General features: G+C 45.7%; 1 protein-coding gene across 1 annotated transcript in view; it reads right to left on the minus strand.

Annotated features, from left to right (window-relative positions):
* The window catches only part of LOC147703672 (interferon-induced very large GTPase 1-like), a 74,910-nt gene extending 72,287 nt beyond the window's left edge, over positions 1-2,623 (minus strand). Inside the window, exons 1-2 of the mRNA XM_086932023.1 lie at positions 2,568-2,623; positions 2,343-2,461 (exon numbers count right to left, since the gene is read on the minus strand). The gene's annotated coding sequence lies outside the window, so the exon portion shown is untranslated. The remainder of the gene's footprint in view (positions 1-2,342; positions 2,462-2,567) is intronic.
* Between the last annotated feature and the right edge of the window lie 16,080 nt (positions 2,624-18,703).

Below are 18,703 nucleotides of genomic sequence, written 5' to 3' on the forward strand. Positions count from 1 at the left end.
CGAACTTAGGATGGTGTGCTTGCAAATCCTACATTTCCGATTCCTGGTGAGTTGCAGCTACTACTGCTGGAACGAAGCCAATGGAGTTACCAATGGGTGAGGAGGACTGGCCTCAAGGGCAGGGCTGGCTTGAGCACTGGTGGCGTCCTGTGCAACAATGTTTATTGGTGCCCCCAATGGCCTCTGCCGTGGATTCACTCATTACCACCGTTTAACAGTGCCCCTCAAGTCTCCATAACTACACTATCTCTCAGATGCATTTCATTTGATGATTTACAGCACCACTCATACCAGTGTAGGGCGTCTGAGTACTTTACATCGCACACATTACACAGAGACAATCAATTATATGTGTATACATCACTGTATAGGCAATGTTACATAAGACAAAGGACTACAAGGTGTTGGAGCCACATGACAATCATACTAGTAGGCAATACAGTTTAATAGTGATTGGTCTGGAAAAACACAAATTGAGAATGTAAAATGTAATACCATGGTTGGGGGTTCTCTTCAATAATCAGAATTGATATCCATCTGAGTGAGCAACTTTTGCAACATTAGGATAATAAAAGAGTGGGGGTAAAAACATAATGCTCTAATTTATACCTTGCAGTTTGCATGCCACTCTTAGATGACAGTTAATAGCTCACTGTTCTATCTTAGGATTTTAACTTATAAATTGCAAGTAACTAAAGGATCTCACGGACAAAAGCAGTGACTCACCGACCTATCTAAATTATGTGCATTTTGTGATCTGTATGGTACATGTTCTTTGCAGCAGGCACATTAACCCTCTGCACGATCTTTCCATGAGTCAAAACTTCCACTGGATAAAACTCTGATCTCTCTATCTCCTCTCTCTAAGAAGAACATTAATCACCTGCGTTATCATGACATTTTTATTGTCTCTGAAAATTGCTGGAGGTCAGGAAGGAGGCAGCAAGTGCTTTTAGAACCATAATATACTTGCAAACAGGACACCCCCACTTAAAGTCAGTGTCCGGTGCAGTCACACCAGTCGCACCACCCTAGAGCCGGCCCTTCTCAAGGATCATGTGACCTCAGTGACAGCGTCACTGTTGCTCTAGGGTGTGCTGCTTTATAGGCCTGCCCGTAAGACAGGAGGTGATCTTAAGTATGGATTGTGGTGGGCAGGTATCAAGGTTAACCTACCCTTGCCACCGCCAGGGTCCACCTGCTAGTGTTATGACACCAGGGCTTCTAAGGTGTAGCGGACCATCTATGGTCTAGCACAGGAATGTTCTCCCTCAGGAGCGTGGTCTGGGGGACTGACCATGAAGGCTGAACCTGGTTCCCCAGTTCCAAATTCGGCAGCTCTGGCCATAGTGCCACATCCTCTCCTCCACTGAACACCATACTGCTCCACTGAGAGAAACTCGCACAGCCTCAACTACAACCCAATTGGGCCAGCTATAAACACCTGGATGTAACTCAATTCAAATTACGCACTAGACAAGAGCAATATCCTGCCTAAAAAAAGTACTAACATCCTGGAAAAAGAAAAGTAAAGCATGTGAAATGGAACACAACATTGTTACCAATCCACCCATCAATCAGGCTTTTCAGTACCTCCAGGATTGGGGCACTTCCCAACCTAGGGAAAAACAATGCTGCTCAAGAAAAACTATAAAGTGGCGCTAATGTGTTTGGGTGTGAATAAAATCAGTCTGGCCGCTTTACGAAAACTCTGTCTTGCTTCATTTCTTTTTTTTTATTTTTCATAGTTTAAACCTTTCATTCCTGAGGCTACACTGTGGAAAACAAAAATGACAGAAAAAGATAACAAACGTGTTTTTTCTGTATTTGGATCCGTTTCACGGGGAATAAATAAATGAAAGGAGGAAAGAGAAAGTGAAAAACGTTTCTTGAAGTCACAGTTTTCAGAAAGTGAGGAGGAGCAAGACAGAAAGAAAGAGAATAAGAAAAAGAAAAAGAGAAGGGGCAGTTGCCAAAGGCAGAACAGAAGTGCACACTGCCCTCGTCTTCACTGGACAAGAAGGAAAAGAGTCCTTTTCCTCCTCTGCCGCCACGCCCGTTCCCGACGGCCACGAACTCCGAGCCTTCTTTGCAGACCTTGGCAACTTTTCTGTACTGGGTTGAATGCTTAAACATAAACAAAGTAGGGGAACGGAATCTACTGAAAAAAATTCAGTAGGACCACGCTGTGCCCCGCCGATCCCGCCCACTTCGACCATCGCGTGTACCCCGAGTCCCCTGACCTCTCTGTCTTTATTTATTTAATGTAATTTTATGTAGCGCGAACTTTGTCTGAAGGTGTCAAAGCGCTTTAAAATAGACCGTTTACCATAACTCCTCACCTGTCTGCGTGGTCCAAGCGCCTCTCACACTGCCCGTCACCTTACATCACTGTCGAGAATGGCCGCGAAAAAGACTGTTCGGAAGTTGATGAAAGAAGAATATAATGCGATCCCTCCGCCTAGAAAATAAAGGAAGGAATCAGGGCCCGGCTCATTGCTGAGGTTCACACTTTTAGGTGACGACTCGAAGTTTAAAGGAACGCGCACGATACAAATACCACTTGCCTGCTTGCTCACCAACAAACGGACTGGGGGATTTCCTCTGTGCCTCTGTAATGTATAACAGAAGGACACGGACTCATTTCGAAAGTGAAATCACATATCCTCGAACTTGTTTACAGAGAATTTTTTCCGAGTTCTTTAGGTCTCGGCCTGCCAATGCACTAATGCGCATTGCTGTCGAGAATTATAGTAAGTGGAAAAGAAAAGTCTACCAAAACGGCTGCGGAACAGCCACAGTTCATGTGATCTATACGTGTGCACGAGGCCAGCTACGTCACACACCACCATTTGTCTGTGCCTCGCATCACACTTCAAAGGCTGCCACTCCCCCGCCCCCCATCAGACTTCAAAGGAATGCGCTCCTGCTCCACGCCCCCTCCCCACAGCAATGCTGAGAGCTTGTTTCAATCCTCTGCTCCCCTCCTTTCTCTAACTCTATTTCCGTCACTCCTCGTTCTTCTATAGTATCCACTCCCCGCTTCTGCCCCCAACACAACTCAACCTACATAACTGCTTACTCCGTCCCCCTTCTCATCGCCACCACCTTTCATTCATCAGATCACACCCCAACTTTCCTCCAGTCACCCTCCTTTGCCGCGCTCGTGACTCACCCGTCCCCCTTGCCGCCCTACCATCACTACTACACGATCGGCACATCTGGCCTCCGCTCGGTTTCCAATTAGTGAAAAGCTGCTAGTACCTATCCTTTAACAACAATCACCAGTGTCTCTTGTAGTTCAAGCACTAAGGGCCATATGTATCAAGATACCAATTAGCAATTCTGTAAAAGCGATTTTTAAGAAATCGCTATTTCAGAATTGCTAATTGGTATGTTTCAAGAAAATCGCAATTTTTTAGCGATTTCTTGATATTCCTTAATTGCGAATTCGCAAATTGTGAATTCGCAATTAAGGAATACTTTCCCATTCATTTCTTTGGGCCTCCTGGCCCATAGGACGAAATGGGAATTTTTTCTCAATTTGCGATTCGCAATTTGCTAATCGCAAATTGAGAATAATTTCAAGGGTGCAGGGGTGTCCAAAGGACACCCTGTTGCACCCCTGAAATAAGTATGGGTGCCCTAAGGGCATGTATGTGCGTCACATGGCACTTTGAAAAATGCTGAAATGTGCATCTTTCAAGGAAATCGCAACTTACCAACAACTAGAAGTTGGTGGTAATTTGTGATTCCTTAAGGGCATTTTGGAATTTTTTTTTGCTTAATACATTGCATTTAAGGAATCGCAAAATTTGCAATTCCTTATTTTGCACCCAAATTCCTTCATACATACCATTTTGCGAAAATGAGTTCGCAAACGCCAAAATTCTGCGAATTTCGGCATTTGTGAACTCATTTGGCCTTGATACATATGGCCCTAAGTCCTGGACATTTGGTTAACGTGTGTTGTTAGCACCTCGTCATCCACCCGTGACTCCGCTTTGTGTTGTTGTGCAGCCGCTAGCTTAACCCTTATCCTCAATTTTTGTATGCACGTTGTGAAACTCGATGTTCTGAATTGTATGTGAACAACGCGCTCCGTTTATTTATTTTTTATTTACATTTAAATCATTGCGTCTTCACAAGCGCAGTAATTGTAGCGGACGCCTGTTTAACTTTACTTTGTATGCACGTTGTGAAGCGCGATGTTCTGAGTTGTATGTGAACATCGTGCTCCGTTTATTTATTTTTTATTTACATTGAAATATGGCGGACGCGTGTTTTGTGTTCTACACATGTGACAGCGTGTCCATCTCCTCTGATGCACGAGGGACTAAATAATCTGCGTGTTTATGTGGGGGCACTTTTATCAGTGTTTATACTGCTCTGTGTGCAGTAACTACACGTTAGTTGTGTGCGCATCCAATTATGTGTATGTCTATTTCTCTGTTGTATGCACAATTCTCAGCTGTGCATTTATTCATAACAGAAGTGTGTGTCTAGTCCTGTGTGTTTCAATACATCTGATTTGTATCAATTCGTACCTGGGTCTGTTTCTTTTCTCAATAATTTTATTTTCGCTTGTCCCTCCTTTTAATTTAATGGGTGCTTTTTCTGTTGCCTCTTCAGTGTCTACATAGTACATGTGTGTGCATAATGAACCATGTGTTTAGGTCTCGTCCTATTCCATTCCGCAAGGAATGAATAGGACGAGACTATTGGGGCTAAACTAAGAGCTAAACAAATGCGGATTTCCAGAAGTGCATGTGGTCTCGTGAACGCGCTTCTATCCGCCTGCCTCGCATCAACACATGAAAGCCATTTGTTGCTTGTTCACACTTCTTTCACGGCCGCGAGGCCGTGTGTGCTTCAAAGGGATCCGCTCACTTCTCCTCCCCCCTCGCCGAGAGCTTCACATTTCAAAGAGCTCTCCCCCGCCCCACTCTGACTTCACATTCTTTTTTTTTCTTTACTGTAATTTCACAAACGTAACACAACAAAAAAACAATTTGTACAAACTTCTTTGGCATTATGCTCAGCTTTAAATGTAATTCAGAAAAGGGGGTGGTGATGGACAGAGTATTTGAATTAAGCAGACTACTCCTACCCAGTCCAAAGATCAGGGCTTGATCCATCACCGTTTTTTAGCTCACTGCACCGTCCCAGCTCAGAACCTGGCTATATGCAAATTAGTCTGTCCCTGGCCCAGTGCATCATGGGAACAGGGCAGACGAAACTACCAAGCCAATTCTTATACTGGGAAGGAAACAAGCTTTGGACTGGGTAAGAGTGGTCTGCTTAATTCAGACACTCTGTTCATCACCACCCCCTTTTCTGAACAGCTTTAAATGTAGACAGCTTTACATCGCAATTTATATGCCACTGGTGTTTACTTTACAAGTATGATGTATTAGACTACAACAATTGCATCTTTGAAGCATTACACCCGCAACAAACACGTACAAACAGACAGCAAGTCAGTTGCTTACATCTCTCACATATCCATGCTACTAACTTTAAACATCACTGTTCGTATAAAACTTCTCTGCCATAATACCATGACTTTCTTACACTGCTACGTGCCAAATATCTCCACAACCCACATTCCTTCCCTATACTACACCCCTTCACAGTCTAAAGCACCCTGAGCCACATGCGCAGCTACCTACACATTGCATGCAATCTTCTTTTCCTCAGTGTACAGCATGCAGAACATGAACTCTGAACTCCCATTCACCTAACTAACATCACCCTCTACCCCTAGTCTTCTCATATCCTTCAGCCCCCTAACACTACCATGCTTGCAACTCAACCAGCTCTGTAGCAGAGCTTACCCTCTACTCCTAGGCCACCCTCGACACCATCCTTCTGTGCCGTTACTTTCTTCTCTTTATTGTCAAGAAAATTAAGCGCGCAACACACACGCACTCAGCACCATCAAGTCAGCTAATACGCACATAAGCCACCACCTGCCCCCACCCCAACAAATACCTCACCACTGTCTTAGCAAGCCAACTTCAATCCACCTAGCTAGAACCACCCTCCATCTCTAGCCCACTTATGTCATTCATCGCACAAACAAATGCGTGAACACAATACAACTAGCTCGGTAAAAAAACACATCTTCTACTCCTAATGCCTCCTAAATAATATCTCTCCGTGCCATTACTTTCTTCCCTTTATTGTACGGGTGAATTGTTTGCGCAACACCCACGCACTCATCATTCTTATCTTGAAGGCTTCACACAAAAGCCACTACGTGACACCCATCCCTAAACACCATCTACCTACTGTACTATTAAGCCACACCTTGTACATCCGCAATACTACACTCAACAGCAACAATTTGCACGTCGCGCTTTTTACATTACATAATTAGTTTGCAGATGCATTCATACAAACACGTTTGCATTTACAACTCACACAGACAGCATATGTTAAAATTGCGTTGCAAGTCATGCTGTTCGCAATTGCGTTCCGAAATATGCATTCGTATCTCCTATTCACAAACAGCATGTGTTAATATTGCGCTATGCCTCAGGCTGTTTTACAATTTTGCTACAACTGCAGCCTTCATATCTCGTGCTCCTCATTTTTAAACATACGTATTATGCTTGTGCAGCTGCTGTCCCACCTCCTATCCAAGCAAAGCTAACAGTGGAAGCTCCATAGTGTAGCTCCATGATGTCCTCGCTTGTGGACACACCGTGAACTCTTGCACCGAACACAGCATCAGCATCCCTGCCGCAAAAATGCTTACCATTTAATCTGCATACCTCTCCTTGCTCCTACAACGCCCACAACAAAGACACCCAGGTCCATGCCTAACACCCATCAGCCCATGGCAGCAAAGACACTAAATAAAAAACGCATACTCTTTACTACTGGTCTTCTTGGCCTCTATCTCTACGTGCCTTTCATTATTTCCATCCTTGTCTTGTTCGGAGCAATTGCCTGCGTAGCACCCCAGATAACAACCCTTAAAACAGACACAAAAAACATATGACTGCTTTTCCTGCATTTCTATTAAAATCTGTATCACTAGCACAGTTCGTCTACAAGTGGACCCACATCTCACCTTCACTTTCTGCCACTGCTCCGTACTTAACACCCACCCCACCCCCCTACATTCCGCTCATAACTTTCATCCCCCCCACAGTCTCAGACATCCTCAGCCACATGCGCATCTATTTATACATAACCTACGATCTTTTCTCCCTCCTTGTACAGCATACCCAACAGAAACTCAACTTCCATCCAGCTCACTGCATCACCCCCACCCCTAGCCCCTTCATATCTTTTAGCTTTCAACACCAAGCATGTCTACAAACCAACACCTCTGTAAAAAAAAAACACTAATATTCTCCTAGTCCCCCCTAGCTAACATCATACTGTGCCGTTTTTTATTAATGAGGTAGTTTTCAAAGTAGCAAAATTAATAGCTTTGTCATTCACAATGCAAATAGTTTTAACTTTCCCAAATGGGACACCAATAGCATTTGTAATGCAATATGTGTAGTATTTACATGACTTAGATGTATTGATATTACAAGTAAAAATGGCTTTTATTTTTTAAAATAATTAATACTTTACTAAAAGGTATTGTAATTTATAATGGAATAGCTTTTGTAAATAACTTTTTTGAAGATTATGTTCATTGTATTTTATTGTGCCGAAAATTAAGAACAGAAGTGAAATATTAACATCTTTCTGTGACATTTGTAATAACCATTAGAACATTGAGAGAACACATTTGAACTAGTTGTTGTTCAATAGTTGCACATATTGATGCTATGGTAGCGCTGAGTGATGTTGTGGTGGCAACAAGTGATGCTATGGCATTCAATGATGCTGTGGTAGTGCATAGTAATGTTGTGGTGTCCCTGGCTGATACTGTAGTGGTGCTGAGTAATGCTATATTAATGCAATAGATAGACAGAGTGAGAGCGATAGGTAGACAAATAGATAAAGTGTATCTGTGTTGCATTGAGTAGAGTGTAAGTATGAGGTAAGTAATTATGTAGCATATAATCATATGGCACTGAGTGGTATTGTTTGGAGTGTATGTTGCATTCAGCGCAGTGTAATTATGTAGTATATGTTTTTGTGAAACTAAGTGTATGTTGCATTAAGTACTGTGTAATTATGTGGCACCGAGTGACATTTCGGTATTTAGAATGTATGTTGCATTGAGTGCAGTGTAAAAATGTATCGTGTAATTATGTGACACTGAATAGTATTTGGAGTGTATGTTATATTAAGTGCAGTGTGTGTAATTATGTATCATGTAATTATGTAGCATGTAATTATGTGGCGCGCAATTATGTGGCTGAATGTTAATTGGAGTGTATGTTGCATTGAGTGCAATGTAATTATATAGAGTGTAATTATCTGGCACTGAGTGGTATTTGGAATGTATGTTGCATTGAATGCTGGGTAATAATGTGGTGTGTAATTATGTGGTACCGAGTGAAATTTCGGTATTTAGAATTTATGTTGCATTGAGTGCAGTGTAAAAATGTAGTGTGTAATTATGTGCCACTGAATAGTATTTGGAATGTATGTTCCATTGAGTGCAGTGTAATTATGTTGCGTGTAATTATGTGGCGCGCAATTATGTGCCACTGAATGGTATTTGGAGTGTATGTTGCATTGAGTGCAATGTAATTATATGGAGTGTAATTATGTGGTACTGAGTGGTATTTGGAGTGTATGTTGCATTGAATGCTATGTAATTATGTGGTGTGTAATTATGTGGCACTGAGTAGTACTTACAGTGTATGTTACATTCAGTGCAGTGTAATTATGTGGCATGTAATTATGTGACACTGAGAAGTATTTGGAATGTATATTGAATTAAATGCACTTAATTATGTAGCATGTGAGGTTGCGCAGAGTGTAAGGCTATGCAGAGTATAAAGTGTGCAGAGTGTCAAGGTGCGCAAAAATCAAAGAACAGCAACAACAACTAGTTCAAATGTGTTCTATCAATGTTTCAAGCTTTATTACAAGTGTTACAAAAAAATGTTAATATTTCACTTCAATTCTTAGATTTTCGCCGCGATAAAATACACTAAACATAATCTTCACAAAAGTTAGTTACAAAACTTTGAGCTATTGGCATTATAAATAACAATAACTTTTACTTATGTTTTAGTTATTTAAAAAAATAAAAGCCTTTGTTATTTATAATATCAATACATCTAAGTCACGTAAATACAACACATATTGCATTACAAATGCTATAGGTGTCACTTTGCAAAAGTTAAAACTATTAACATGGTAAATTGCCAAACTATTACTTTTGCTATTTTCAAATCCAACACATAATAACTAATTTGTCATTTACAATATTAATAGCTCAAACTTTCCTAATGCGAGACCTATTGCATTGCAAATTCTTGTTTTGTACATGTGTTTCCCATCTCTGTTTATGTTTTACTCCTGTCTATGTGACTTGTTACTTTGTTGTGTGTCTACTACCGCGTTCCTGTGTTTTTAGGTCTCGGCTAGCTCTAGGTCTCATCTGCCACCCACCCCATCAGCGCGTCTGTGCACGTCCTATTCTCTTGCCCCTCACCCTATTTCCATCTCTACAGAATCACAATTTTTGCTTCCCAGTCCCATTTGGTCTCATTATCTCCGTCCGCCCCCCCTTCTTTTTAATCACTCTGCTAGTTCGACCCCTCACTTTCCACTTCTGATCGTCTCTCACCCATCCCACCAGTCCCCCACAGTCAGCTCGCCAATTGCACCACTGTCAAACCCCCACTTCAATATTTTTCTCACGTCACCTTCTACCCACTTCCCTCATGGTTGTACGGAATGCATGCATAGTGCTTACTACCCCTAACAAGCCCCTAAAGCGAACCACAGCCCCCCTCGCCTCACCGTGCAGCAATCCCACCCTGCGGGTGGCACCTTCCTCTACATAAGCCCGGTATTTGTAAACCTCACTCTCACAACCCTCTCACCCTCCCTCACCCTCACACTGTTTCAACCTCACACCCCTTCAACCTCACACCCCCTCACCCTCACACCCCTCACCCTCACACCCCCTCACCCTCACACCTCATCACACCCTCACACCCCCTCACACCCTCTCACCCTCACACACCCTCACTCACCCTCACCCCCCTCACTCACCCTCACACCCTCACCCCCTCACAACCCTCACTCACCCTCACCCTCACAACCCTCTCACCCTCACTCACCCTCACCCCCTCACACCCCACACACCCTCACCCTCACTCACCCTCACCATCACACACCCTTACACACCCTCTCACCCTCACGCCCCGTCACTCAGCCTCACCCACCCTCACTCACCCTCACACCCTCACCCCCTCACAACCCTCTCACCCTCGCTCACCCTCACCCTGACACCCCACAAACCCTCTCCCTCACACACCCTCACACCCCCTCACACTCACCCTCAGACACCCCCTCACCCTCACACCACCTCATCCTCAACCTCACACCCCCTCACACCCCCTCACCCTCACATCCCCTCACCCTCCCTTACACCTTCATCCTCACACCCCTCACCCTCACACCCTCACTCACCCACGCTCACCCACCCTCTCACCCTCAATCACACTTTCACCCTCACACACCCTCACCCTCTCACCCTCACACACCCTCACACACCCTCACACTCACTCACCCCCTCACACTCACTCAGCCTCTCACCCTCACACACCCTCACCCTCACAGACCCTCTCACCCTCAAACCCTCTCTCACCCCTCACCCTCACACACCCTTATCCTCTCACACACCCTCACCCTCTCACACACCCTCACCCTCTCACACACCCTCAAACACCCTCACCACTCTACAACTCTACCGCACTCACTCTACCGCCCTCACTCTACCGCCCTCACTCTACCGCCCTCACTCTACTGCCCTCACTCTACCACTCTACCGCCCTCACTCTACCACTCTACCGCCCTCACTCTATGGCCCTCACTCTACCACTCTACCGCCCTCACTCTACCGCCCTCACGCCCTTACTCTACCGCCCACATGCCCGCACTCTACCGTCCGCACTCTACTGCCTGCACTCTACTGCCCGCCCTCACACCCTCACTCAACCGCCCTCACTCTACCGCCCTCACACCCTCACTCTACCGCCCTCACTTTACCACTCTACCGCCCTCACACCCTCACTCTATCACCCTCACTCTACCACTCTACCGTCCTCACTCTACCGCCCTCACTCTACCACTCTACCACACTCACTCTACCGCCCTCCCTCTACCACTCTACCACTCTACTGCCCTCACTATATCACACTACTGCCCTCACTCTACAGCCCTCACTCTACCGCCCTCACTCTACCACCCTCACTCTACCACTCTACCACCCCCACTCTACCGCCCTCACTCTACCACTCTACCGCCCCACTCTACTGCCCTCACTCTACCACTCTACTGCCCTCACTCTACCGCCCTCACTCTACCACTCTACCGCCCTCTCTACCGCCCTCACTCTACCACTCTACCGCCCTCACTCTACCCCCTCATTTTACCACTCTACCGCCCTCACTCTATCACTCTACCGCCCTCTCTACCACTCTAGCGCCCTCACGCCCTCACTCTACCGCCCTCACTCTACCACTCTACCGCCTTCACTCTACCACTCTACCGCCCTCACTCTACCACCCTCACTCTACCACTCTACCGCCCTCACTCTACCGCCCTCACTCTACCGCCCTCACTCTACCGCCCTCACTCTACCAATCTACCGCCCCCACTCTACCACTCTACCGCCCTCACTCTACCACCCTCACCCTCAAAAATGTTTTTTTTAATGGACATAAAGTAGTGAAAACACAAGTCATGGTATTTTTAAAGTTGTATATAGGGTTTTATTGGGCGAAGGGCTCTCGGGGGGGGATGTTCATGTGTTTTATACTGTAAAGATTTTAATTAATCGCACAGTCAATAAAGATTTAACTGACTTCCACTCTACCACCCTCACTCTACCGCCCTCACTCTACCACTATACCGCCCTCACTGTGTCACTCTACTGCCCTCACTCTACCGCCCTCACTCTATCACTCTACCGCCCTCACTCTACCGCCCTCACTCTACCGCCCTCACTCTACCACTCTACCGCCCTCACTCTACCACCCTCACTCTACCACTCTACCACACCCACTCTACTGCCCTCACTCTACCACTCTATCGCCCTCACTCTACCGCCCTCACTCTACCACTCTACCGCCCTCACTCTACCACTCTACCGCCCTCACTCTATCACTCTACTGCCCTCACTCTACAGCCCTCACTCTACTGCCCTCACTCTACCACTCTACCGCCCTCACTCTACCGCCCTCACTCTAACACTCTACCGCCCTCACTCTACCACTCTACCGCCCTCCCTCTACCATTCTACCACTCTATCGCCCTCACTCTACCGCCCTCACTCTACCACTCTACCGCCCTCACTCTACCACTCTACCGCCCTCACTCTATCACTCTACTGCCCTCACTCTACAGCCCTCACTCTACCGCCCTCACTCTACCACTCTACCGCCCTCACTCTACCGCCCTCACTCTAACACTCTACCGCCCTCACTCTACCACTCTACCGCCCTCCCTCTACCATTCTACAACTCTACCGCTATCACTCTACGGTAAATAAATTATTTAAACTATCATAATTTCTATAGATACCAAAAGGGTCAAGTATAAATGAGGAGCAGAGTCTGTGGTGTTAGAGTCAATGGGCTTTATTTCATTAACTCGAGTTAAGGGAGAGCTCCTTCACCAAGCGGGCTCAGGAGTGGTCTGAACTTTATTCACAGAGTACAATATTTATACATTCTTTGCATATATAGGGAGGAGCCCTCCAAGTAGAGTAAAAAAGATATGAGCATGTAGGCGTTCACTTTAATGAGTCATAGGTGGGTGGGTGCATTCAAGAGGTTGGACTGCATGGTCAGCTAAAACTTGCGTTGCCTGTTTGCACAACTTATCTGAATTTTCCAGGAGGGCTGCATTCTTCCTATCTGTTAGGGAGGGCCTTGGGTGTCAGGGTGACCAGTATGTCTGGTTTTATCTCTAGCCTGGGGCATGATCCAGATGGCTCCTATCTGTTGCAGAATGGTTGCTTCATACCAGTGGACTAGCGGGGGCGGGTCGGTTAGGCCCTTCCTGTTTGTCCTTTGTGTAGCTGCCTTGGAGGTTTCCCTTGCCATGAGCTCTGCTTATCTCTAAGTGGTGGCAGGAAGGCTGGGCCCTATCTCTGCAGATGCATTCTGTGGGCCTCCTGCTCGAGGCCCAAATGTAGTTTGTTAGGTTAGCAGATAGCTCTTTTGCACACTGCTATCTTGTCACCCCAGGCTGGGCCTCTTCTTAGAATTGGCTCAACCACAAATATGCGAGGTCAGAAGAATGCAACTGCAGCCCCCAGGGTATCTGAAGGAGTGAAACTTACAGCAAAGGCTGGGCACTAAAATGGAGGAATGGGTTTACACAAAATGTCGAGGGTACATGCAGGGGACACGAAGGCCTTAGCGCCGTTAGATATTTCGTTTTCCTCATTCCCTCCTTGTCCCCTAGTGTAACCTCTAAGTCAAGGCCATTCTCATGAGGCCATCGATGTAATCTTGCACCATAATTTTCTCATTTTCTCTACTCTGAATATGTGGGCGGGGAACGCAAACAGTGGCACACAAGCTACAGATGGCCGGGCCACACTGAAGACATAAGCAGCAGCTGAAGATGTAATTGTAATTGTAATTGCCCATTTATACCGCGCTACAATCGCTCCAGGGAGCATCTCGGCGCCAATGTGAGGTCAACCTGATGTCAAAGTTGTCTTACTGCTTGGAGTGACCAGGACCGGAATCACACTAGTGCTCTGGCAGTTATGTCTGGAAGGTTGTAAATCCAAGTTTTTAATTGTTTACGGAATTCTGATTCCTTGTCCAGTGCCCTTAAGTGTGGGGGGAGGGTATTCCATGCTTTTGCACCTAGTACCGCCAGGGATTTGCCCCCACGGGTTTTAAGTCTAAACCCTGGGATGGTCAGTAGGTTGGCATTTGAGGATCGTAGTGCTCGAGTTGGACAGTATCTTACGTATTTTTTTCCTTAGGTATAGAGGGCCTAGGTCGTGGACAGCTCGGAAGGTAATTATCAGCACTTTGTACAGGACCCTTTTTGTTATAGGCAGCCGGTGTAATACATTAAGGGCTTTGGTTGCTGAGGATTTTCTTGGCCATTTTAAAACCAGCCTTGCTGCCGCATGCTGTACCATCTGGAGTTTATGGGTAACCACCTTATTGGTACCAGCATACAGGCTGTTGCAATAATCAATGCATGATGTAACTAATGCAACCATAACTGTTTTCCTCGCTTCAAAGGGCAGCAGGTCAAAGAACTTCCTGAGCCCCTTTATCACCCCAAAACAGGTGCCTGCCACTTTTGACGCCTGGTGTTTAAAGGATAAGTCGGCGTCAAAGTGTACCCCAAGGTTACGGGCCAAGGAGGTGGTGTGAGGCGGTATTTCTGCCTTCTTGGGCCACCATAGTCTGGGAATGAAATCGTTTTTTGGACCTATAGGCACGATCTCAGTTTTGCTTGTGTTGCATTTTAGATGGTTTCTCCGTATCCAATCAAACGTGGCCGTTAGGCAACATTTGAGTTTTTCCTCCCAGACCTGGTTATCTTTATCCATTACCAGGATAAGTTGTGTATCATCGGCATATGCTATTACATCTATGCCAAATGACTCAATATTTTCCATCCCCATGCTGATACCAATCCCCAGAACCAGCTGGACCAGGTCCAAGTGGCAGGATCTTGGTGCAAATTTTCGGCAATCTTATGGAGCTTAGTTATGGCTGCATATACAGAGGGAGAATTATCCAGAATGAAAACGCAGCAACTAGAGCCAATCACTCTACAGGCCCCGCCTCTATCAGCCAGGATGACGTCAAGGACAAGGCGATTCTGAAGGGCAACCAGCCTTATTGCAGCCCGTTCCTGGGTTAAGTTCCCCAGGGCAGATGCCGTCTGATTCACCACTGCCTCCAGAGTCCTTGTCAACCTGCGTATGAGCTTACTGTTCTGGACGGGGCCTATGAAGAAGAAAAATCCTTTGTTGAAGTCTGTGTATTGTTCCCAGGTAGTCTCAGTCTGATCAACCCCGGAGGTGTCGATCCCCCTCTTATGCCTAACATGAGTTACCTGTAGATCTCGATGATAGGTGGGTGGGGCCAAGAAGACAGGTGGTAACAGGAACGCTATATAACATGTTCCCCCCAATTAAAAGGCAGACGCACATAGGCCGTTTGTCCGCAAATAATAATAGAAGTATGGCGAGATGCTTGGAAAGAGGATTTTGCTTTATCCTTAAAATCCACAACATCGTGACATTCGCTGTGCCCCACCTGGACTGTGCCCTTTTTTCGGACACACAAGTTACCCTTCACCGGTAGGACCGAGATAGAAGTTGGACCCACATTTTTCTTGGGCTTGACATTCAGCATTGCATAATGGAGGGACGCATTTCCTTGTTGGTACTCTTCACTTTCAAGGGTGGTCCCTCTCCCTTGTGGGTCTCCTTCATCATCTGGGTAACAAGCCTCATTCAGGACCTTATTCATGTTTCCCCACGGCCACTCCTCTTTGCACAATTTATTATCTTCGGGACAGACTGTGGACGTGAAATTAAAGAGTCCTGCACTTCTTAGAGCAGTCCAAGCTTCACATGTCCCATTATAAGAGAATGGGAGGGGGAAAAGGGGCATACCTCCCTTCACCTTTTGATAAGGTGGGAGTTGGCCACATATCCAGCAATTTGTCGCATTGCTAGTTTGGTGGGAATAATGCAGCATCTGTATGAAGAAATTGTTGCGCAGGGCCAGCCGATATATCAGTTCATGAGGTGGCAAATCACTATGTGTGTGCTCTCGGGTACCATTAAGTGAGGAATGCACCAGCGGGGCAACAGGAGGAAAAACAATATGCAGTATCTAGCCGACGCACATTATCAAAACACATATCAGGGACAGGAAAATCAAGAATACAATGTATCTGCCATGTAATAATTTGCAATATTTTTGCTTCATCTTACTCCTTTTGCTCTTACTGTTCATGATCTTATGCAAGTCAGAAATCATGTTTGACCGCTTCACCACCGGGTGGACTTAATTGATCAAACGTCAGCTGACCTTCTGGATCTCAGTTTGGAAGTGTACTCTTGCTGGGGAGTTATTTCGAGTAAGGAGGGCTCACAGTCTATACTGTCTTTATATCTGGCAAATGTTATGGTATCTCCAAAGTATTTCTTGCAATGGCTGGCATGGAGCCAACCTTTTCTTCCCTCGACTTTAACGGCCGTCCTTGTGGTCAGCAGGACCAGCTTCGGCTCCTTCCACCGGGGTTCCAGAGGGCTTGTCCTGTCGAAGTTCCTTACTAGCACCCAGTCCCCTGGGGCTATGGCATGGTCCTCGACCTGGGTGTTGTTAGGGAAAGCAGCGGCAACCTGCGAACGGCAAGAGAGTAGTGCAGACATCAAGGAAGCCAGATAATCTGTAAGCATAGTACTGTCAACATCAGTTATTTTTTTAGGTATCGGTGTACCCCACATATTTGGCGGTCTGCTGAAAAACACCTCATACGGGGATAGGCCAGTTCTAGAATGAACTACCATATGCATGTAGAAGAGGGCAACCGGTAGGGCTACCATCCAATCCACACCCTTCTCTGCACAGACTTTGGCTAGTTTTGTCTTGAGTGTTTGATTATGCATTTCTACTAAACCTGCTGCTTGGGGATGTCTTACACAGTGGAACTTCCAGGTATATCCCAGCAGGAGGGACACCTGTTTCATGAGTTCAGAGGAGAAAGGCTGGCCGTTGTCTGAGTAAATGACACGGGGTAGCCCGTATCTCGGAAAGTATTCCCTTACCAACTGTTTGGCTGTTGTTACTGCAGTGTAGTCTGGAACAGGATAAGCTTCTGTCCATCTGGACAGGGCGCACACTACTACCAGGACATACTTGTAACCTCTGCACCTATCCATTTGGATATGGTCCATTTGGGGAACCTCGAAAGGGTGGTCAGGGGGGTGGAATCCACCTTGCTCCACTGGGGTACCTTTTCCTGGATTGAACTGACAGCATATCATACATGTCTTTACTTTTTGTTTTGCTGCAGCTCGTAAGTGTTTGTTGAACCAAGTATTCTGCAGGCTGTCCAGCATTCCCTTCTCCCCTAAGTGTGCTGGGCTATGTGCTGTATCAATCATCACCTGTACCATTGAATCAATTTTTTTTATTAGTCATCCAACCCTGGTCAGTCTGGACCCCTCCTTGTTCAATCCATTTCTTTATCTCATCTGGAGTGGCATGGGTCTGTATATCATGTACATCTTTGGAAGGATCCCTGACTGCCATAGTGGTAGTCGTAAATGATGCCTGTGAGTGTGTTGTGTCGGTTGGAGTCTGAGCTGTCTGTTTCGCAGTTCGGTCTGCCAGGTCATTGCCTTGGGAAATGACATCAGTGGCTTTGGTGTGCGCCTTGCATTTCAGGATAGCTATGGCTGTGGGTAGGTGTATTGCTTCTAACAGGGCCTGTATGAGAGGGCCATGCTGTATCTTGGCCCCATGTGAGGTCAAGAAACCTCTTTCTCTCCATAGCACTCCGAAGTCGTGAGCTACAGCAAATGCATATTGTGAATCGGTGTAAATGTTAACCCTTATAACTGTTTTGCTCGTTTACAGGCTTGCGTCAAAGCAATGAGCTCTGCTGCTTGCGCTGACAGGATATTGATTCTTTGTGTCTCTATGATCTCATGGTCAGTAGTTACGGCATATGCTGCCACTAATTCTCCCGCCCCTGTTCTCATGCATGATCCATCTACATAAAACGTTATGTCAGGGTCTGGGAGTGCAACATCTGTCAAGTCTTGTCTTGGCTTCGTCACTATATTTATTACTTCCACACAATCATGGGGTGTGGTGTCATCTGTGTTTGAGGGTAAAAGAGTGGCAGGGTTGAGTATGTTGCATCTTCTAATTTCTATGTGGGGTTTAAAAAATAGTGTTAGCTCGTATCCTGTCAATCTTGCTACCGTCAGGTGTTGCGTCTGTGTCCTATTCAGGAGAACTTCCACTGCGTGTGGTACTTGTACTGTCAGATGGTGTCCCAGCACTATCGAGTCACTTTGTCTTATGGCCAGGGCTATGGCCGCAACAGATTTCAGACATGCGGGCAAAGCCTGTGCTACCGGATCCAGTGTACTAGAAAAATAAGCACATGGCTTGTGCTTCCTTGCTTGGTCTTGTGTGAGAACAGATAGTGCCGTTCCATCCTGCTCAGTCACGAACAGGGTGAAGTGTTTATTGTAATCAGGAGTGGCTAAAACTGGCGCTTGACATAAGGCCCGTTTTAGTTCTTCAAATGCTAGGGTATGCTCTGATATCCAAGGGAGGACAGTAGAAGTGGCCGTCTCCAATGTAGTCTTTTTTTTAAAAAAATATTTTTATTGAGGTGTTTTACAATTATATATACAGGGCACGGCAATATTAATGAAAAGAAGAAACATAAATGCATGACATTGAGGAAAAACAGCCAATAAAACAGCGACAGGCATAATAAAGAAAGCAACATCCAGTTAAAGCAAAGGAGTAAGATAATTTTGATCCAAAATGTTATTCCAGATTATATTTCCATCCAGTCAAAT

This window comes from Lissotriton vulgaris, chromosome 7, assembly GCF_964263255.1.
Source record: "Lissotriton vulgaris chromosome 7, aLisVul1.2, whole genome shotgun sequence".
NCBI classification, from domain to species: Eukaryota; Metazoa; Chordata; class Amphibia; order Caudata; family Salamandridae; genus Lissotriton; species Lissotriton vulgaris.